We start from the raw sequence: 23,932 nt of genomic DNA on the forward strand, positions 1-23,932 counted from the left end.
ACGAGATGACGGATAAATATAATTCAAAAAATTATTTTAATGTAGTAAATGTAACAATAAAATTTTATATCCCAAAATAAGTTTCTATTATTACTGTAGGCCTCATTTGATTTTTTGAAACGTGTTTTAATTTATAAGGTATATTTTAATTTAATGAATTTTATGTATCTAAAATTACTATGGCTTTCGTGCTACCTCGCTTATATTAAACTCAGAAATAAATTAAAAACTACGAAAATTATTCATATTTTCTGTAAAATTTGTTAAGTGCCGAAAGAGTACATCATGTACGAAAATTTTTATGACAGTATTACCTTTTTCCAAATGAAAAGTAAACGTTACTTTTAAGAATGAGAAAAATTTAATTTTAGGTTTCATCTGTTTATTGTGTTATAACTTATCGAAATGACAAATTCCTTTTTAAAATTTTTTGTTACTGAATTTTTTTACTTTTCTCTGAACATTTGGTATACTTTTTATAGAAGTAATTTCTTCAGCACACTGAATTTTGGTTATTGTTTTCTTGTTTTACTTATCATGACTAGTTTTTGATGATTTTAAAATCCATAATGTAACTTGCAAATACATAAATAAATTAAAAGTTATTTTAAATAAAGAATACTTACTTGATATTATATGTGCAGCAAATATGGCAGAAACACATGCACAGTAGCAGAATAAAAATGTCTTGAAAGCCATGACCATGAATAATCTGTTAACAACATCACTCAAACACGCTTTGCATATTCAGTAGCGACCTGCAACATATTAAATTACAATGATAAAAGAAGATATTGTTCACAGTCTCTCTCTACCTGTCATCATGTTCAATGTATTTCATCGTACCTCTAATACTACTATCGCTTCATTCCTCTAATACAAATCTACGAGTACGAGTATACCGGACGAGTCTTACCATAATATAAGAGTGAAATGTATGCGATCTAGAATCTAAATAAAATAATCGGCATTGATTTTAGTTATGGTGCAGCAGAACGATGAACTTCTAAATGCATAAAAATCCTACAACTTCGGTTGTGCCATCTTACTGAAAAATTATTTTGGATAATATTTTTAAAAAAACGGATAACAGCTTTTTTTGTAATGACCGACTTGTGATTTCAATTAAAAAATATTTTATTTCACTAAAAGTTTTGTTTTTAAAAAGACAAATAGAATTTGTCTTAAAAGATTAAGATTTCGTAATCTTTTAAACAGCATTTTAAAAGATTAAGAAATTATAAAGGAAAAGAATTTGAATTAAAATTTCACTACGCCGTATTTCGTTAGAAAAGAATAACTTCAATTATGACGTTATACCTTCTTAATATCATTATGCCTGTAGAAGTCGTAGAAAGAAAGAAATCTTTGATCTAGTCTGTGCATGTGTATATGTTGCTGTCTCTAAGCGTGTGAGCGTGCATAAATTTGTATATAGATGTGATCAAGAAAATGTTTCGACTTGACTGTACGTCTTATTTTGTATCTGGAGGACAGTAAATCAGAGAAACCAATTTTATATTTGAAATCGACATTCGAAAGCACACCTGGAGGCATTTTTCTGTATAGGAATTTATTTTGTAAGTTTCCTATTTTTTTGCTAGAAGATAATAATTTTTTTTTAAATTTAAAGTTTTTATTTAATATTTATTCGCTATCACTTTAGTTTTCTTTCGGTTCGGGAAGTTTTGTTATTTTCATCTCATAACCATCAAGGAATAGAACTTAGACTTCCTTCTTACCTGAAAACTTCAAGCGCTTACTTTTTTAGTAACAAACATTTCTATATATATATATATATATATATATATATATATATATATATATATATGCTCGTATATAAATATTTACTCACTTTTTGTTTTTACATAATATATGATATTATATCACCTCTCTGAACAAATGATTTCCTTTACTTTCAGCACTGATCTTCAGTAGTTACTCAATATTCAGAGAAAACTGTTAAATTAACGTTCTTTGATTTATATTGTGGCATTGATCATTTATTAATTGTAATTCATTAGCCTAATTTAATTCTAGTTTAATATATTTTATTATTTTTGCAAAATCATTTTATTACTGTTTGTAATAAACGTTACTGATTTTCGAGGAGTGAGGAGGGTCGTATGTCCCGTGTAATAGAATTTATATGCACTAACAAAGTGAAATGTAAAACATATATACAGTAATCGATTAATATTTTCCATTTTTTCTTTTTTTTTATAGTGTGCATTTAAACGAATATTATTAAACAAACTTATTTAATTATTTGCAAAGTTATCGTGATAACGAAGTTATTCTTTAATCTCTTCTTAATCGACAATTTTCTTGTAATTTTATTTTATTTCTTGTAATTTGTGCTCTTATTCTATCATTTTTTAAATTATCCTTTATTTTATGAGATAAAATTAATTGTCACCGAACTAAATAAAAATATATTTAACAATAAACTATTACAATAAAAATAAACTCAAATATAAATTTAACCCCGCTGTTGCGTTCGGGTCAATATGATCCGAAAGAGTTTTTGCCCTTCTGTCATTTCTTTTCCGCTGAAGATTTTTACTTTAAGGTTTTAGGACTTTATTACTTTTATTTTGAAAAATTTAGCCACTTAATTATTTTTAATAATATTTTTTTTATTATTTCCCAAATTTTAGTTTTGTACCAATGTATTGTTCGGGTCAATAAGACCGGATGCGTTTTTTATATTTTATTTCACCTACTTACTGTTGATGAGGTGGATTGAGGATATTCGATTGGGTTTGTACAGTATAATGTCCCTATTTGCATAGACGTTTGACATCTCTGAACTTACACGTATTCCACAACATCAATAAATTGTGAAATACTGTTCGAAAGAAACCAATCATTCATACGAAAAGAAAACAAGCATTATGTAACTGAATATGTTAACAAATTTTACATGATATGTAATTATGCATGTCTCAAGATGAATTTTTTTACGTAGGACATCTCACTTGTACACATAACGAGCACAGTGTTGTAAACTTCAAACAATTCAGTCTATTTAGTCTGAATTCATTTTTTTATTTAGTACAATATGAGTATGGCAAGTCACATAGAACAGAACGAAATCCAAAAAAGCATAGCAGTTTCCGACAGTGAAGAAATCAGTGAAGAAGTGTCAGAGTTTGGAAATCATACAAGCACCGAAAGTGATAGTGATATTGATGTATCTGATAAGGATAGTGGAGAAAGGCAAAGAAATTATGCAGCAAACACAAGTATACTTTGTAAAGTGGAAAAATTTAGAGGCAGGTGGAACCTCCACAACAACACGGACGACAAGCTGCGCAAAACATTTTCAAAAAATTCACCCGTTGTCACGAGATATGCATCTTGCAGCATACGGTACTTGACGAATTAGTTTCAACTTATTTTCAGTTCTATCGCAAATAAAATTTTAAAAATGATTAACATTAAGGGACCTCGAGTTTATGGAGAAAAATGGAAGAATTTAAACATCTCAATTCAGGAAAACTGTGGATTACTGATACTGTTAGGGGTTTATAAAATTTACGGGGAATCAACAAAAAGCTTGTGGTAACCAGATATTGGTCGTCCCGCATTCCGAGCAACTATTCCCCTTGAAATGTCCCGCTCAATATCTCTAGTTTTTTATTTTAATAATAGATTGACACAAGAACGAAAGCGTACAGATAAATTTGAAATTTAGAATGTCTTCTTTATAAGACTAGATTAATATTCTAGACTAGAATCTAGAATCCTTATAAATTAGAATGAAGTCTGAGAAAAATAGGTAGAAGTTCTACCAAAATTATATTATCCTGAAAAATATGTAAGAATTGTTTAACAATTAATTAGTTTTCGTGGCCGTTGGGGCTTTCAAACAATACATTTCCAGCAAACCTGCAAAATATAGTATAAATATATGGATATTATGTGATAGTAGTACTTCTTACGTGCTAAAATTGCACGTTTATACTGGAAAATCAGCCTGAAAAGAATCAGGGAACAAGCGTTATGTGGGATTTGACTAGTGACCTCGGAAGTTAGAATGTTGTAGTAGATAACTTTGTTACAATTTAGGATATTTTCTTCTGAGAAAAATCTGCTATTTACCGTAAAAAAGAAAAAAATAGGAAAGAATTGCCGGTGCAAATGACAAATAAGGATGTTTACAGCTCATCTTTCTTTTTTGCTAATAACAGTGGTGAACGGTGCTCCAAAAAAAGAACAAAAGTGTTGTTTTTGAGTACTTTACAAACTGGAGTAGAGATAAGTACAACAACTGACAAAAATTCACAAATGATTACAGATTATAACGCTACTAAAAGTACTGTAGATACGCTTGACCAACTTGTAACAATATATACTTGCAAACTCAAAACTAATCTGTGGACAGTGATAATTTTTTACAACATGCCTAACGTATCTGCATACAAATATATATGTTCTTTGGGAATTAGTCAATTCAAACTAAAAGTTTAAATTTAAAGAATTCACCAAGTAAAAGAAGATTTTATTTACAATTATTGGAAAAAATTACTTATTACACCACATATAAAATCAAGAAAATACATGCCTAGAACGTTGAATTCACTAAACATTGTGAAAGAAACTTAAGGACAAGATAAAATTTTGCTTCTCCCAGAAACTTCTGACGGGGAAGTTTCAGAAACAAAACGCACAAGATGCAAGTTTTTTTTAAAAAAAAAAAACAATAAAACAAACATTGTTTGTTTTAAATGTAAGATACAAACAACATGCAAGCAACATTTATTTACGCAAGCAACATGTGACTTACTCTTGTCTTAACTGTAAATAGTAATATTTAATATTTTTGTATTATATTATCAATTGAAGTAATTTCAAATGAAAATTTCATATTATAACTTACTTTTAATTTAATGAATGTTTGCATCCATTAGATTTAGTGTTTTAATTTTATATTTTAATATTTGTTTAATGTTTACAACTCTATAAAATATTGTGCACCAAGATTTGTAAAGTATAATATTAATAATAAATAATTTTAACCAGAAAGTTGTTATTTTTATGTGCAATACAAATAATTTCGTAAAAAAAGTATTACACGGGTAATATTAACCTGGATTTTATGGTATTACAGTAATGCTAACAGAATGGCAGGATTAAATAAACAGAGTATCGGTTCTAATACTTTAAGAGAAAAAAAAGAGTTAGCAGTTTGATACTTAAGCTGCTATATGAAATCTAGTTTACTTATTTAAAATACTTTATATTTATAAATTGTACTTCTAAATTATAGTAGGTAACTCGCGAAAAAGTGATAGTCATGTCAAAGAAATTACGAATAAAATTATCTATCAGAAATTCTTTATTATCGCATAATTTGTATACAAAGCAACTTTCAAATAGAATATTATTTCTATTCATATCGTTATCTGTATTAATCTGTAAGCATTTCAGTATTGAAATAAAATTCTTGTTACTCCTGTTTTTCAAGGAAAATTTCGTTTCCTTGAAATGAGCAGTAAAAAAAACAATGAGGCAGAGGTAAAAATATTTATTTTTTAACATTAGTAACATTCATTAATTTCTTATTCATAAGTCTAAATTAAGAATTCACTATTTGTATTCAGTGTTATTGAACAATCAGTAGAAAAATCTTTTTTCTTTGTGTTTTTTGTTTTTTTGAGATGATAGGTCTCGACTGTTTTACTCATTTTACCTAGGAGAATGGAAATTTGTAGCGTATTAAAAAATACCATGCCTGACCGGGATTCCGGTATCTCCGGAAGCAAAGCTGAGATGTTACCACTCCTAAAATCGACAAAAACACTTTTATTCACATCTTTCTAAAGATTTTTAAGAGTCTCTAATGGTGAAATCAAATATTTTTTTAATTATAAACAATCTATTTTTAATTTAAAGTTATTACTATCATCATCGCGTGCTACCACTAGTCTTCAGCGCTTCAACCTGCATTGGCAAGGCTTGAAACGACACTACTGTACTTATATTGAATCAGTATTATAAACGATAACTACAGTGTGCAAAAAAGCGGTTACATTACCTTTGGGGTTCATATTTCCGATTCACTGCCACCTATTGGTGAGCCATCAAGATGGTATGTTATACACCTCCTTACTAATCTACATGTGTCCAAGAGAACAGCCTTTTACTTCCATAGAAATAAACTAGCTGGAAGATTATAAGACTTTAATTCTGTATATAGGCAATACAGAATCTCACCCAACAGAACAAGAACAAAGAGTACCACTTTCTGGTTCCAGATATCCTTCATTTCATCCACTTAATCTCTTTACTTCACCACCTTTGTACAATATTTCTTCCTCAAATGGTATAAGCCAGGTATTCTTTTCCTGTTTGTATGTCACTAAAATGTCAGTTCTGCTATGTTCTACTGACTTATCTGTGAGAATCATACGATTATAATAAACACAATAACTTGCGATTTTAAGCAGAGATAGAGGAGTATACAGAAAGTACTGGACGAAATCTTCAAGTATCTTCACACCAAGAGTTATTCGCTGATGCAGGGTTTCCTGTCCTCGTTCTTGTGACGATTTGTGTAGTCTATCAGTGCTAAAATCTGACAACCGCTAATTACTTGTTCAATTGATTCACTGGTTTTATCTCATACAAGCCACAAGTTTGACAGAACCATAGGAAATTTTACTAAATGTTTCTTGTAACTGAGAAGGCTAATGACCTTCTCCTGTGTGGTAAATACAAGGAGCTAAGTTTCAGAAAACATCCCTGTTCCCTCCAGCCATTGAAAGGAATCATCATAATCAATCTCCTCATCCATAAGGCAAACAATGAATCTACCGCAGAACACTTTTCCTCTCTATCCACCTACCTTCTCATCAACCGTGAGGCCTTAGTCAAGAGTTGGAAATCATTATCATTTAGCTGTAGTGGAGTTAAGCTAATACTAATTACTAATCCTATTATTTACCTGTGCAGCAAGCTAGGGATGATCCTCTTTGTAAAGATATCCCTGAGGTACTACAGCTGTTCTGCATGTGGCTTAATGAAATCAATGACCATTCTCCTACCTTCTTCCGATGGAACAGCTCAACTGAGCTCCATTGTTGCCCTTGGAACTTCATAAATATCTTGGGAATAACACTATTTAGCCTCTGTAGATACGTTATTGCTATTTTACAACACCAAAACTATATGTAACAAGTGAAACTACAAATGTATTTATTGCCTTCACATTTACTTTAATAGGACCAGTCAACTGAGAACTCACGATGGACTTAACTTACTTTTGAAACCAGATGTTAAAGCCTCTCTTGGGTGGCTGTGGTTCAGTCCCACATCATGCATGAAACCAAGGTATCAGTAGGTTTTTCAGTGTTCTATAGTTGCCATGAAACCAGGAGCACACTTACAGGCATTCATATATTTGAATCTGCAACACTGACATGCAGCCCTCTTGATATTGACTCTATATTTTCCTGACCAAAACTCGTGCATATGTCTACACTAAACCGTTCAGCCAGCTAAGATATCGAAAACTATATTGGCCCATCTGGAAATACTTATGAACAGATTTCAACATTATGGGTAATGGGTTCATTACTAGGCAAGACCAAAGACAAGCTCAAGACATCACCTTGAAACATCCCTCAGTGGGTGTTTGCATCACAATATCAGTGATGCAAACAAATCTAGGTGGATTCAATACTGGTCTAATTCGAGATATTAATCGCATTCCTTATATGGGATACGTATTTGATAACATTCGGGATACAAGTGTTAGCATGTTTGTAACGTTCCTATAGACCTCTGCAAAAACTTAGTAATGATGATAATGATCTTGTACAGATTTAGTACCTCCAATAACTAGGAGTGTGGCACCGAGTCAAAAGTGTTCCTGTAATTAATATGTACAGTATACACCCAACTCTTCCTTGGTTCTTCACATATGACGCTATAAACAACAAAAACTGCTCCTTGCTACCTTTGCTACGTTATCAATAACCTCTGTATTCCTCCGCTAACACTTGCCGCCTTTCGAACTGTTCATACATCTTGGCACACAGGAGAGATATTTATATCTTATAAATGGTAGTAGACCTAGTTAGTTGAGTCGTATACAAGAATAGTGCTTGGGAACAAAAAGGTCTACCCTATCGTAAAAATCTCTGGTATTAGACTTGCATCCAAAAGTATCTGAAAGAGAACTTCTGCAAGTCTCGATTCCATACTTGAAAAACATTTGAACCAAACGTTCAGCACTTAATCAATATTTTACAACGGACCGTAATAATACCAATAAAGAGGGATTTCATGATCAAACATAACCGGGATTCGGTTAGTTCTGCTCTTCTTCTCAAAGATTCAATCCACCCTATCACGGTGTAAAGCAGAATCCGATCGTATCCTTTCTCAGTAATTTAATATGGACGCTCCTGAGGTGGAATTTACATCGTTTTAAAAACCTCACGCTGATTAATATTAAACAATTGATTCTGTACTCGCCTAAGATGCTGCTTTAAGAAGTCCAGAATCTCAGCAACAGTTTTATTCTGCTGATTTTTACCTTATAATCTTATTTTCCCTTTTTTGTTACTATTATTATTTTATTATTTTTTTTTTATTAATTTTTACGGGCATCGACTGCTAAGGTCATTAGCCCTCGTCACATTCTTTAAAAGAAATTAGTATCACCATCGGGATCGTCATATGTAAGGTTGTAAAGGGCCCTTACATTTTATTTAAAAGCACAAACTACACAAAACATTAAGATACAAAAGACAAGTACAACACGAAACACTTACGGGGTGTAAAGTGCCCCGATATTAAAATTTGAGATAAGGTTCTCAAAAGACCATAAAATTAAAAATTCAACTTATCAATATCATTACTTTCTTCTACGAGTCTCGTTTATAGTTTGTTTAAGCACCCTCAGGGCGACCAGAACCGCCGTTAGGCAGTATATCAGTCGCGCCAGGGTGCCATGGCAGTTGACTTCTTCTTATAAACAGGCTACAGAGATGCACCGCGCACACCCATAGCATGTCACCCTCAATCCACCCTTGAGTGTTCCACATGCAATCATCGTACACATCCCGACTCACTGCTCTTGAATGCAGGTTAGCCAAAATGGCCTATCTGGAAAGGCAATTTCGTATTTACTTCTTAATTCGTGGTACCTAATTCCGGCTGGTCTGGAATAGGTAGCACGACGTTCGTATAATGCAGCCATGGGATGATTCGTAAACAATTTATTATTTATATGAGCAGGGAAAGCCCATATATTTGCTGCATATCTTAACAAGAGGATCTCTCTTCTATAATGTAGTGGCATTATTCCGGCTTCAGACATCAGACTAGCCGCCGGACTTGTGCGGAAAGCACCTGTTGCGTATCTTATTCCGCTATTATGAACTACGTCTAACTTTCTTAAGTGCGACTTTCTAGCGGATGAATATACGATACATCCGTAGTCTAGTTTAGATTGAACCAATGCTTTATACAATCTGAATAATGTATCTTTTTCTGAGCCCCAATTTAAGTTCGATAAACATTTTATAATGTTTAGGGCTCTTTTGCATCTATCACTCAAGTCCTGTATATGTAATCCCCATGTAAGGGATTTATCCAATACTAGTCCTAAATATCTTACGTTGTCTTTATATTGTATTGGATTATCATCAATTGTCAACGCAGGAGTTTGATGAGGAATTCTCTTCCTACAAAAGCGTACACATCACCTTTTTTCTGGTGAGAATTGGAATCCGTTATTCCTTGCAACTTGTGCCTCATCAAACAAATTGCTCATTGCAATTTGTTTGACAGGCATGGATCGCTACCGGTTACAGGCGCCGATTGTGGGGCGGCAACTTGGCCGACCCCAGACACGGGGTTCTCACCCGTCACCGCCTGTTGAAGGGGGGACACTCGTCCCCCCTGTGAAATTTTTTGTGGCCTCTGAGGCTTAGAGGCCACTTCAGTTACAGGAGGCTTGGGAGCCTCCATAACAGACTCTGTAGCTGTCAGTTTCTTTTCATCAACTAAAATCTCACTAAGACGGACTTGGATTTCAGGTTTAGTGTCCGTTTTCTTCTGTACTGGAGCGACTTTCTGTTTTGGAGATGTGTCTTCAGGAGGCTGTACAATTATTCTTGGCTTAACAGGTTCTTTAGTGCTGAGAGGCTTCATTTTATTTTCAATTATCCTCTCAATTAAGCCAGCCAAGGTAGGTGCGAGTTTGTTGATGATTGCACTCTCATCAACAGCAACTGGAGCAGGAGCAGGAACAGCAGCCGCAGCCTGAGCATAGGTTGTTGTTGCTCTAGGTCTGCGGGCGTTTACGATCTTCTTTGCTTCAAAGTAGCTGACCCTTTGCAGGGTTTTTACTTCCTGCACAGCTACTTCGTCTTTGCATACAGGACAGTTCCTGGATCTACAGGAATGCTGTCCTTTGCAGTTTATACAGGTAGGAGGCTCCTTACACGACTCTCCTTCATGAACTTCATCACCGCACACGCATATTTGTGGCCTGTCACACCTAACAGCGGTGTATCTAAAGCGTTGGCATTTAAAGCATCGCATTGGTTGCGGGACAAATGCCCGCACATCCAACCGATGTATGCCCGCTCTTATCTTCTCCGGCAAAGTAGGACGGTTAAATGTAAGAACATGGGATGCTGATGGTAGGACTTCACCATTCCTTCTCATGTTCAACCTCCGACAATCTAATACTCCCTGCGGTGCTAATTCTTCTACAATTTCCTGCTCCGTACAGTTAAGAAGATCCCGACAGACCGAACAACATGGGCACCTTAACTACATGCTTGCCATCGCGGGGGGCATGCGGACAACGAAAGGTCTCCGTTACACCTGCAAATAACTTCAACCGTGGCCGCTACATCGCCAGCTCTAAAGGTAGTATCAATCCATTTCCATAATCAGTAAGAATTTCGTATCTGCAGGTGGCCGCGAAATCCAGTCTTCTAATTCGGCCTCCAGATGAAAATCGGCCGAAAAAAGTATATCCGAGAAACAATACTCGGAACCCCGTTAGCCAGCTATATGTAATGTATGTGAGTACAGCTGTTGCCGCCCTGGACGTGGAACGTAGATGTCGTGTTCCGGACGTGGGGATTATCTACCTCAGGACATTATTATTATTATTACGGCGACAAGACGGCTCTTCGAGATGCTCCCGGAATTTTAACTATTTAGTGCGGATTTTTTCAGTGCATATGGTTTTTTTGTGCTTAGTGCTTGTGAACGTGTTTTTTGCCATTTGTAAATAATATCTGGTGTTTTAATATGTGGGTTTTTGTCATTTATGTATTTTAATTGTAATATCCAAGTCCCACATGGCTTCCTCTTTTTTTCTCCTGTTTTTCTTTATTTAAAATTTTTCTTATTCCCACCTCGTATATTCCTTCTTCTCATCTTGCTTCAATAATATTCAATTTTATTTTTATATTCATTTTTTCATAGGTTTTTTTTTTTTGCTGTAAAATCATTTTTTCACCACGTGGTAATTATAAGATAAGTTAAGCGGTACTACCCTTACCTCGGAAGTGCGTCCTTATTTCCGTTTCCTTACTTCATGCGACCACTTGTCTAACCTACAAATCTACCACGTGTTTATAGGTTAGACTTCCTTTCTTGAAGAATTACTTTCGTTAGACATGCTTTTTACCCCTGCTCACCATCTCATACTTCTATTTTTCTCGTTTAGTTCTTTCTATTTATTATATTTTTTTAATTTTATTTACACGTATCCCGAATTAAATTCTTGTTATTTTACCATCATCGTTGTTGTGTTATAATTATTATTTTAATAATATGCTTACAACTAAAATTATTGTTATTATAATTATACGTTAAGCGATGTTTCCATAAGTGCTTACTTTTCCTGATTTTAATTGTTGCTTGATTAATCATATAATTATTATTAATTCAGAATCTAACACATGAACATTATTTGTATTATTTAAGTATGTTATATTTTTCTTCTTAAATAGCTGATTTATCGTAAATTATTTCACTGATTGATTTTCGAAATTTCTGATTATTATTTGATGTACAATCTACTTTTCAAATCAAAGTTATAATTTTTTTATATTTTTTATTATTAAGTTAGTTTGTAATTTTATATAACTCTTGCTGTAAGGCAGGTATTCTAAGACGTCCAACTTTTAGTTTCAATTTGTTCACCTTGGTTACTGTTAAGATACACGTCATGCCGGGCAGTTCTGACTCTTGTTCCCTCTGCAAACAACCGTTCTATGGCAAGCAGAAGAATCTTCGATGTGTCGTCAGTTGTTGTTTGCGTTACCATATGACATGTCTGAAGATTTCTAAAGACGAATTTCAAATGCACAATTTCAAGTGCAGCAATTGCATGAACAATAGTTCTCTTATTGATGGCAAAGTATCAAATCAAAAAAAATACTTTACAAACAGTAACAGAGTTATCTGGCATTAATGAAGCGAGACCCCAGGAATATTTTGACTCTGGAACACGGTTTCTACAATCGTCTCTTCAGGATGGACTCACTGAAATTTTATAAGTTTTGAAGACAGAAATTTCCTCTGTTTATGAAGAAGTTAAACTACTCCGATCCGAAAATCAAGAACTTAAAACGATAATTAGTATATTTTATAGAAATGTTCCCCGATCATCTGCGACGCACACATCTGAGTCTGCCAGCGCATCTAATCAAGAATTCAGAATGTGCAAGAGACATAAGAAAACTCGTCGACGTAATAAGATGACATCGAGTGACAGTCCTTCTATAAGTGTACTCTCGGGCTGCAGTATGGACGATGACTCTTTGGGTTCTAAAGTCAAGGTTCCATTACCTGTCACCAATATTAATAATAATGTTGGTAATCATGTAGCCTTGAAAAATCAAAAACAAAACAAAACTGACAATGACAAAACAGTTAATCATCAGTGTTTGAAAAAACGGGAAAATTTCTACTCCAAGTAGTGCTGGTCACTCCAAGTCTGTCGATTCTTCAGTTAAAGTTCCTTACAAAAGTAAAAAAAAACCTAATCAAACCCGGTAGTTTAAAAAGCAAAATTAACGGTCTCCTCCCATTCAAAGAAGAAAAAAGCCCTATTCGTGACCAGATTCAATACTTCTGTTACCGTCGGCGAAGTGGAGAATCTTTGCAGTGATCTGAACCTTGACTACATCAAATGCAGCAAATTGCAAACTCGGTTTTCTTACTACAACTCTTTTCACATTGACGTGTATAGCCGAGACTTTAATAAAATAAACGATGCTAGTATTTGGCCAGAAGGTATTTTTATTTCCCCCTTTTTTGGCTCTTGAAAACTAAGACAAATACGAATTCACCAGGGAAGGATGGTAACACTAATACTAATGGCTAAAATGTCTATACTGTATCAAAATGTTCGTGGCCTACATACTAAGTCTTACGAGGTTTACGCAGCTTTTACCGATTCTGATTATAACTTCATTGCACTGATGGAAACTTGGCTATCGGACGTTCATAGTAATGTAAACTTCTTCCCGGAATCATATATCATATAAAGTGTTTTGTTCAGACAGAAACTATGAATCTTCCATTGCTGACCGTGGCGGAGGCACTCTAATCACTGTTAAATACAATATTAAATGTGTTCGATGCAAGGATCTGGAGATGACTGCCGAATCGGTCTGGATCGAGGTACCAAGACTTGCATCCAAAAACCTAATACTCGGTGTTCATTATTTTTCACAATCTGTGAACCCATCTGTTTTGGAACACTATTTTAATGATTTAATTTTACAAATAGATTCCGTAAAATACGACATAATAATAACTGGTGACTTCAATACCCCCGGTGTGGTCTGGAATGATCGCACTTTTCTTTCCTGTTGCAATTACTATTCTAAATGTCGATCTAAGCACATCTTCAATCTAGTAGATTTTTGAACCTAGGATTTTACAACCATAACTCTGCACAAGGAACTAGCCTAGATCTTGTATTTACGAATGTAACTGTGTCAACTCTTTCTTCGGACGGTGTTGTGGACCCGGATAAATATCATCCTCCGTTCTCAATAATCATACATGACTTTTCGTTCATTCATGATCATGTTACAAATCGTCCCACGAATAATTTTAGAAAGGGAGACTTTAAATCTCTCTTTATAGACGTGACGAATGCAGATTGGGCCAATGTTCTTCTGTGTCCTAACCTGGACAAAGCTGTGACGAATTTCTATCAGGTGATCAGTAAAGCTTTAGCCCAGAATGTTTCCATCACTCGTCGTCGATCTTCTGAGTTTCCGTTCTGGTTTTCAGCCGAACTTATAGCGCTGATTAAGAAGAAAAAAGTAGCACATCGACGATTTAAATTAACGAGACTTACTTCTGACTATCACACGTTTTCAGAGCTACGGAAGAAAGTTAAATTGATGCTTTCTAGGGATAATTATAACCACGCAAGGTTCATCGAAAGCGATCTAACTTTTAAGCCTTCAAGATTTTGGAAATACGTCTCAAAACATAGATCTAATCCAGAAAGAGTAGTTGCACCTCTGATCGATGATGAACCAGTCACCGATCCTCAAGTGCTATGTACTCGTTTTGTGGAGTACGTTCAATCTGTGTTTCAGTCTTTTCCAGAGAGTGTACAAGCGGATACCTTTTCAACGTCCAAAGATCGGATGAACTGTGCTAAGCTTGATATACCCTATGTCAGCGTCGAATTAGTATTAACCACCATTAACGAAATTAATCACAAGGCAGTTAGTGGACCTGATGGCATACCACCCTTTTATTGTTAAAGGCGTCAGCAGCGTGATCGCTCCTATTCTGGCCTCATTGTGTAACTGGAGCTTGAAATCAGGAACTTTCCCCAGGCTATGGAAAAAGGAGATCGTTACTCCGTTTCCCAAACCTGGTGTCTCCCATATTTCTAATTTCCGTCCTATCCTCCTTTTCAAAAATTTTTGAATCACTCCTAACATCTCGTATATCTCAAAACATCAAACATAAAATCTTCGCTTCTCAACACGGCTTCATGCAATCCCGTTCCACAACCACAAACCTCAATTGTTTCCTTGATAAAATTGGTCCTGTTGTTGAATCTCAAGGTCAGGTGGACGCTATCTACTTTGACTTTCAAAAAGCAATTGACAAAATGCCGCATCATCTGCTCCGAAAGAAGTTGGCTGTATTTGGGTTCAGTGAGCGTCTTGTAAAGTGGATCTCTTCATACTTGAATAATAGAACTTTTGCTGTTAGGTATGCTGGATGCACTTCCCAACGAGAATTCTCTGCAATCTCTGGAGTTCCACAGGGTTCCAACCTTGGCCCGTTGCTGTTTCTACTTTTTATCAATGATATTACTGAATCCGTCTCTGTTGGTCTGAGTATGTATGCCGAAGACCTTAAAATATTTCTTCAGATTAAAAGCTTACATGATCACCTAATGTTACAACATAATATTAACCATAGTTACCAATGGGCAACGAGAAATCACATGCCGCTAAATTTCTCAAAAATTAAACATATTCTGTTCTCCCGAAAAACTAACATTGCTTAGTATAATTATACAATAAATTCTCTTCCTATTAATACTGTAAACTCCGTCACCGATCTAGGCATACTCCCTGACTCCAAGCTATACCTTTCTAAACACGCAGACATGATTGTTAGCCGAGCGAAGAGAAATTTGGTCTGTTGAAATGGATTGCGAGACCTTTTGTTGATCTTCGAACTTGTGTCTTACTCTTCAAGTCACTTGTTCGAAGCCAGCTTGAATATTCCACCTGAACCTGGAATTTTCGAAGAGACTATACAACGAATAACATTGAATCCATTCAGAACAACTTTCTATCTTGGCTGACTCACAAATTTAAACTTCACCATCTTGGCAAACAACAGCTTCAATTACTACATAATTTACCATCTCTTGTATGTCGAAGAGAATATTTTGATTTACTGTTTTTCCATAAAGCATTACACGGGTGTAATCCTACGGAAAACGAAATACAGTTACGTATAATCGGACGCAATATTAGAAGCTTTTGTCCTCTTACATACTCTACACAACTTATCTCACCCACAGAGAGATGCGCTTCAACTGTTGTAAACAAATCCGACTTTTTCGGATAATTTATTTTCTTGATTTTGAATGTAGATTTAACTACAGGTTGTCTTTTCTACAATGATTTGATTCCATTTAGTTGAAGATGCAGGTTTAGTTTACAAAATATAAACGTCAATTCTTTTATGTAAAACTGTTTCATGCGATTTTACAGAAGCGGCAAGCGATAATCTATTATACACAGCTATTTAAATTTTCACTGCAGTAATTACTTATAAAAATTAACACTTTCAAGGATATTCATTCAGTTCATAATTTTTTTTAAAACTAATTTCCTACAAAATTATTGTCTTTAAATTTCTTGCACCTAACCTATAGGCACTCTTATTTATTATATTTCGACAACTGTTGCACTTACATGGCGATCGAGCGTCCACCTATATAGAAACTACATTATTTTACTACACTACATCTTAAAAGACTAAAACTTATCAAGTTTGTTTACCGTTGTCTATATGAGGCTACCATGCCTACTGCTCATAATTGTTTAAACGCATATGAATTCATTCAAACACATATACCAATCCCTTCATTTTATTTATTATGTTCAATATATATACATTTTATTCCATCTTTTCTTAATTGTTGCAATATCTGAATTCGGAGATAAACCTTTTAAAATTGCTTAACTAATATATTTCATTTAACATTTCCTAGGTCATTATTTCTTAAATCACTAACGGTAAATGATTTTTTTTTAAGTGTACATCTTACTTACGAGTATTACTGAAAATAAAATGTCTTGATTACCCGTCTTAAATACTTACCCGTCATTAATTACTTCACCCGTCTTAAAATCTAAATTCTTTTTATACTTATTCTCATTAGTTTTAGTACAAAGTCCTTCTGTTCACTATGCTATTCAAATATATTTAAAAGCGATTTATTGATATCTTCGAAAACCATTTTTTATGTTCCAATAATACCGCAAACTAACGGAAATTTTATATCTTGTTGAAACGTTTTATTTAGAACTGTCTCATTTTTTCGAACTGTACTAGTTTAAAATATAATAAGTTATATATATATATATATATAAATTAAAAAAATATTAAAATACACACACACACATATATATATATATATTTTAATATTTTTTTAATTTTAATTTGTTAAACAAATAAACAGTTGTAAATTAAAATAAGAATAGTAAAAAAAGTTCAATTGAGAGAATGACTCTTATAGAGATTGAAGATTTATACAGGTAAAGTATTAAAGCCTTGTTTTCTGTATAGTTTGCGGGATTTTTTTCAGTTATATTTTTTTATTACTATAATTTTTTATATACATTTTAATATTTGAGAATAATATGGAAGTAACCATAATCGGTCGTGATATTTGTTTACTCTTAGAATGAGTGTACAAATAAGCAATTGCATTAATTAGAATAACTTCTGACATATAAATAAACATTTCATGAGCTCAGCTCGATGCAATAATAGTTCAAGAAGGTAAGTAAACTTAGATGAATTCTAGAGAGATCGTTCTACTCTAAGAGATAGATTCATTAAAATAAGTATGTATGCACGCATTAGGAGAAGGAAACAGACCCGGCTTTACACTATAAACTCTCTTTCAATTTAATGTTCAATAGAAAAACATTTCCTAGAACGGCTTCATCGGCAGACCGTCCCTACGATGCAGTACAAATATCGTGAACAAATTAACTCATAACTTCCCCACATCCGTAGCACGAATGCAGTAGGAATCCGGTTAAAACCGAAAACTGTACTTGAGCACAGTGATCAGGATAAAAAGATAAGAGAAAGGAATTGAAAGGTATAAAAGGAACTATTAAAGTAACCTACAAAATGAGCCAAACAATTTCATCCAAATGAGTACGTCAGCCCCCTCCGAGCGGTGGACCGGTATCCCTTAAAAATTGAAAAATTAAAGAGTCCGTTAATTATTTACAACACATATGTTCATTTTTCATCACCACATGAAGAGTTTAAATCTATCTAGTTATTGCATATTCTATCGCAAACTTTGTTTAAGGAAATTACAGCTTAGGTAGCATAACACTCAGAAATGGTTTATAGAAAATGGTGCTTTTTTTCATAAGACTGATTTACAAAACGACCTATTTCAATCGATTATACTATTTTTATTCTTTATTAATTCTTTTTTAATAAATATTTTTCAACTACTTGAATAGTTTTTGTTTTGTTTATATTAATCCTAGCACTAAAACACCTCAAATTAATTCGAATTCGTATTAATCAGGTTAGCCGTATACGCCTGCCACTTTACATATAAAATGAATAATGTATGTGTTCATCATAATAACAGAGAAATGCATATATATATATACCCATAAATTCCTTGGAATATATCCATACAAAATGAATCATGAAATTTGATTGTCATTCTTGGAGACATTCCTAAGAGAAATATTTATTTTCGAGCAACGGCTAATGTAATATTCGCCTATTTGTGCTCCATGTAAAATAATTCTGTACTAAAATTTTAAAATAATGAAGTAAACTTAGTATCTTTATGTTATAAAAGAAGTAAAGAAAACTAAAAAATTGTTCCAGAACTATATCTAAAGATATTTCCCCAGAAAATCACAATTAATCTCAAAAAATTGATGTCAACACAGTTTTTAGGTTTTCGTTTTTATTTCATTTAACAGTTAATAAATGAGTTTTATTTTGTAAGAATGATTTATTAGTGAATTAAATTATAAAAAAATTGTGTAATTAAATACAATAGTAAACAAATATAACTTTTAGAAATTCAGCCTTTATTTATTACAAACCTGAGCACAAAAGAAAATACTGTTTCTTCCCAAACCAAAAACCAATGTATGTAGCAATTAACGAGCTTAGAATAAAAAACTGATTTTTGTTAAATCAACTATTTAAATTAATATCCTAGATTTTTTTTGTACAAATTCTCGATTACAATAAATTCTTACCTATCTCTTATTTTTTTAGGGTTTCTATTACTAATTCTACTGTTAATAATTCTTATTTGTTGTTAGAAATAAGTTTTTTCTAAAGAAATCATTATGTAGTATTCTTTCTTTTTTAATCAATATCTCTTTTAATTAATGGTATTATATACTGTTTTCTGATTTCTAAACTTTTTTTTTTATTAGTTTGAATTTAAATTTCACTTAACTTCTAACTTTTATATCTTTTTTAATATTCTAATTGTCAATGTATCGACCTCCTTTTTTCTCGGTTTTCCTTGAGTTCTTTAACAGAGACGGCAGTTACTGGTTTTGGATACATTTTCAAATTAGAACATAGACGAGCAATAAACTTTGAAAATCTCCTAATATAATTCTAGTGCTTATATATTTATATTTCATAAAATTTTTCAAAAAAAAAAAAACCATTTAAATGGAGTTAAATTTAGAGTATATTATATAGGTTATTTGTAACACAAACTAATTTTTATCATTTAATAAAATTAATGTAGCACTTTAATGTAATATTTAATGTAGCTTTATGATAACTCTTTCATCTTTTTTAATTTGGTTTTAGAGTGTAAATAATATTTGTAAAAGTATTACTTTTCTGTAGTTTTTAATAAATGTTTAGTAACGTTTATCCGTTTAGGTACTCTCTATAATTAAAAAAATGAAAAAATTTAAAGTCATGCTTCAAATGCATATTTATTTTAACCAACTTATTAATAGCTACTGTTATATTTATTTGAGAGAGAGAGTTACTTTTTATGAAGGATATGAAATATCAAAAAATCAATCAGAGAACAGCTATTTTTTTAAACGGTATAATATTTTGCAAAATTAGTTACGAAAGTAGTTACATATTCAGACCAGTTGAATTTAACAAAAGCTATTACTAGATTTTTGATAAATAAATACAAGTGCTAGCGCTTTATACCAGATCTACAACCCGTTCTTGGTCCGAAAAAGTGATAATTAAGCCTAGGAATCTTCTTTTCAGCTAGTTATGGATTTTGAATCAAATAATTTTGCTTGATTCTTAACCGTCCTTTTACAAATATAATGGCAAAATTTTAATATTCCAGTAACTGTTAGGAAAAAAGAAGCATTAGTGATGACTGATTCAGTGTGGACTTTCTCACTTAAATAATAAAAAGAATGTAATCGCCCTGAGGTAGGTAATCCCCACGTCCGGAACACAACATCTACGTTCCACGTCCAGGGCGGTAACAGCCGTACTTATGTACAATACATATAGCTGGCTAACGGGGCTCCGAGTAAATTCCTCGGATATGCTTTTCTTTTGACCTGTTTCCACCTTCAGGTCCCCTCATGGATAGGATTTTTTGGCTACCTGCAGGATATGAACAATTTATGGATTAGGAAGTGGACATATACCAAACTTAGAGCTGGCGATGTGGCGGCCACGGTCGAAGTTATTTGCAGGTGTAACGGAGACCTTTTGTTGTCCACATGCCCCCCGCGATGGCAAGCATGTAGTTAAGGTGCCCATGTTGTTCGGAGCATGGGAGCCCTGAAAGCCTCGGTGTGTAGGGGCCTGGAGTCAGTGCAGAGACTGCGCATCCGCTCTCTGCCAGGACATATGCCGGTTCCACCGGAGTACCGGAACGGACCTCCAGGGTTGGTAGCCCTGGAGTGGGAGTGTACCCCGGCGGCTAGCCTTACTACAGAAGGGATTTGTTGTTCATGCAAATTGAACAATTAAACGTGGCCGAGGGTTCACGCAAACACCCTCGTTTAGAACCAGCCGTTTCTCCTGAGGCAAAACGGAGAAAAAGTGCGGAAACTAAAAGGATAGAGATTGAGGCTAGAGAAAGCTTACAAAAAGCTTTTTTCAAGAGCAATAATGCACCGAAACCTAAAATTTGGTTATTACCAAGGAGGATGGAAATTTTTCGAAGGTGAGTCCTTTTCTCATCGCTCGGGAGATAACCAAATGCGCTGGTGGCCCTGTAAAAGAAATAAGGAAGACCTTCATGGGACTTCATGTTGAGACTGTAAATGATGTCCAGTCTCAAAAGATTTTAGTGCTTAAAAAGATTGGAGAACTGGCTGTGCATGTTGATCCCCACGGTACGCTCAACACCTCAAGAGGTGTGGTCATCTGTCGGGACCTTCTAAATTGTACGGAACAAGAAATTGTTGAGGAGTTGTCAACGCAGGGAGTCATAGAGTGTCGCCGATTGAATATGAGGAGGAATGGCGAGGTCCTACCTTCAGCCTCTCATGTTCTCACATTTAACCGGCCTACCTTGCCGGAGAAGATTAGAGCGGGGATACATCGATTGGATGTGCGGGCATTTATCCCGCAACCAATGCGATGCTTCAAGTGCCGACGTTTTGGCCACACCACCATCAAATGTGAGAGAACGCAAATATGCGTGTGCGGCGAAGAGGTGCATGAGGGAGAGCCGTGTAAAGAGCCCCCTACATGTATCAATTGCAAGGGACAGCATTCATGTAGATCCAGGAATTGTCCTGTCTACAAAGAAGAAGTAGCTGTGCAAGAAGTTAAAACTCTGCAGAAAGTCAGCTACATCGAAGCCAAAAAGATTGTTAACGCCCGCAAACTCAGAGCAACAACATCTTATGCTCAAGCTGCGGCTACTGTTCCTGCTCCTGCTCCAATTGCTATAGATGAAAGTCAGCTCATCAGTAAACTTGCTCCGAACATGGCTAACATGATTGAAAGAATTATTGACAATAAAATGAAATCTTTCAATAATAAAGATCCAATAAAGCCAAAGATATTAGTACAGCCTCCTCCCGAAGATAAAACAGCGAAAGCTGCTCTCGCTCTGAGGAAAACGGACGCCAAAGCAGAATGCCAAGTCCGTCTTAGTGAGATTCTTGATGACAAGAAAACGATAATACCTACAGAGACTGTTATGGAGGCTCCAAAGCCTCCAGCAACTGAGTTGGTCTCTAAACCCTAGTGGCCACAAAAAATCACACAGGGGGGGGCGAGTTTCCCCCCTCCCACAGGCGGTTGCCGGTGCTATCCCCGTGTCGGGGAGTGGCCAGGTAGCCGCCTCTCAATCAGCGCCTGAAACCGGCGCCGATCCATGTCCGTCGTCGTCGGCGGCTTCGGTGGTCTCCGACACGGAGACCGGAAGCCTTACAGGCGATGACCTTCTCCGCGAACATGCTGCTGTTCGAAACATGGAGAAGAAGCGAAAAAAAGGATGGCCGAAAGGAAAACCCAGACAATAATTTAATTAAAAATTAGTGAGTCGATAGTACAGTGGAACATCAATGGATGTTTTTCAAACATCCATGAGCTCCAACGCTTGGTACATGATGTAGACCCGATCTGTATATGTCTGCAAGAAACACATTTCCGCCGAAATGAAAATTTTAAATTAAAAGGATTCAATATATTTCGGCGAGATCAACCGCCAAATATAAGAGTTAGAGGTGGAGTAGCTATATTAACATCGACTAGAGCTACCACCGAAGCGGTTGTTCTAAACACAAACCTACAAGCGGTCGCCGTTAGAATGAAGCGTCCGCTCCAGGTCACTGTCTGCAGCATATACTTGCCGTATTTTGATTGGAATAAGGATGACCTAGCAAGACTAATTTCCGAGCTTCCCCCACCTGTTTTACTGGTGGGTGACTTTAATGCTCATAATTATCTTTGGGGATCAGATCGAGTAGATCCCCGTGGAAGAGAACTGGAAGGGTTCCTGATGAATTCAGAACTTATTATTTTAAACGACGGATCAGGAACCTTTTTCAATGCCAGAGATGGATCGACGTCCTGTATAGATCTTGCACTTAGAAGCGGATCGATAGCACCGAGGTACAGCTTCCATGTTATAGACGATCTGCATGGAAGCGATCATTTCCCGGTGAAAATTGTAACTGATGTTACAAGAGCAATATATCCCATCCCTAAAAGATGGTTATTTGAAAAGGCGGACTGGACGAGCTTCACAGCTAGAACGATACTCCCGGGAACAACTGGAGTTATCGGAGACGATGTCGACGCCATAACAAATGCAATAATTGAGTCGGCATCGAGATATATTCCCAAAACATCTGGGAAACTTACAAAGAAACCCGTTCCATGGTGGAACGATGAAATAAGTGAAGCTATAAAAAGAAAGAAAAGGGCGTATAACGCCTTTAAGAAGCGTCCTAGTATATAAAATCTTGTTGCCTTTAAGAAATACAGGGCGTATGCAAAACGTCTTATGATAGATTCGAAAAAACGATCATGGCAGCAATACGTGTCATCTATCGACAAAACTACTACTGCATCAGATGTTTGGAGGAAAGTGAAGGCGATTTGTGGGCGTAATGATTTTGCTCCCATAACTAGCCTTCAAGATGAAGATGAAATAAAAGATACTCCATACGAAATTGCAGAGCTGTTACCCAATCACTTCGAAAAGGCCAGCAAAACGGCCAACTACGAGGAAGGTTTTCGAACCAAAAAAGAAGAACTCGAAGGTCTACTAAATTTTAGAACTGAGAATAATTACTCATATAATGAACCATTTAAAATGGAAGAATTCGCGAAAGCGTTGGAAAAAGCAGGTAACACAGCTGCTGGTCCGGATGAAATCCACTATAATATGATCAGGCAGCTGAATACCACTGCAAAACGCAGATTATTAGAACTTTATAATAAAATATGGCGGGATGGAACGTACCCGCAGTGGAAAAAGTGGAACGCAGTGGAACCCGCTGTGGAACGTAGCAGTGGAAAAAAGCTCATGTTGTTCCAGTACCAAAGAAAAATAAAAATTTAACAGACCCCAATAGCTACCGTCCTATTTCTTTGACGTGTGCTATGGGGAAAATATTGGAAAAAATGATTAATAATCGACTCGTCTGGGTTTTGGAAAAAAAAACCTGATATCACCGTATCAAGCAGG

General features: G+C 34.8%; 2 long non-coding RNA genes across 3 annotated transcripts in view; one reads left to right on the top strand and one right to left on the bottom strand.

Annotated features, from left to right (window-relative positions):
* Positions 1-23,932, bottom strand: part of LOC142318381 (uncharacterized) — a 309,019-nt gene that overhangs the window by 104,523 nt on the left and 180,564 nt on the right. Inside the window, exons 1-2 of one of the 2 annotated variants that reach the window (XR_012754898.1) lie at positions 1,321-1,401; positions 627-758 (exon numbers count right to left, since the gene is read on the bottom strand). This is a non-coding gene — a long non-coding RNA (uncharacterized LOC142318381). Of the gene's footprint in view, positions 1-626; positions 759-1,320; positions 1,402-23,932 lie in introns of those variants that run through there. The other variant, XR_012754897.1, reaches the window with a different exon arrangement.
* The window catches only part of LOC142318383 (uncharacterized), a 173,744-nt gene continuing 151,184 nt past the window's right edge, over positions 1,373-23,932 (top strand). The window contains exon 1 of the long non-coding RNA XR_012754899.1: positions 1,373-1,580. This is a non-coding gene — a long non-coding RNA (uncharacterized LOC142318383). The remainder of the gene's footprint in view (positions 1,581-23,932) is intronic.

The sequence above is a fragment of the Lycorma delicatula genome, chromosome 1, assembly GCF_047948215.1.
Source record: "Lycorma delicatula isolate Av1 chromosome 1, ASM4794821v1, whole genome shotgun sequence".
Classification (NCBI taxonomy): domain Eukaryota; kingdom Metazoa; phylum Arthropoda; class Insecta; order Hemiptera; family Fulgoridae; genus Lycorma; species Lycorma delicatula.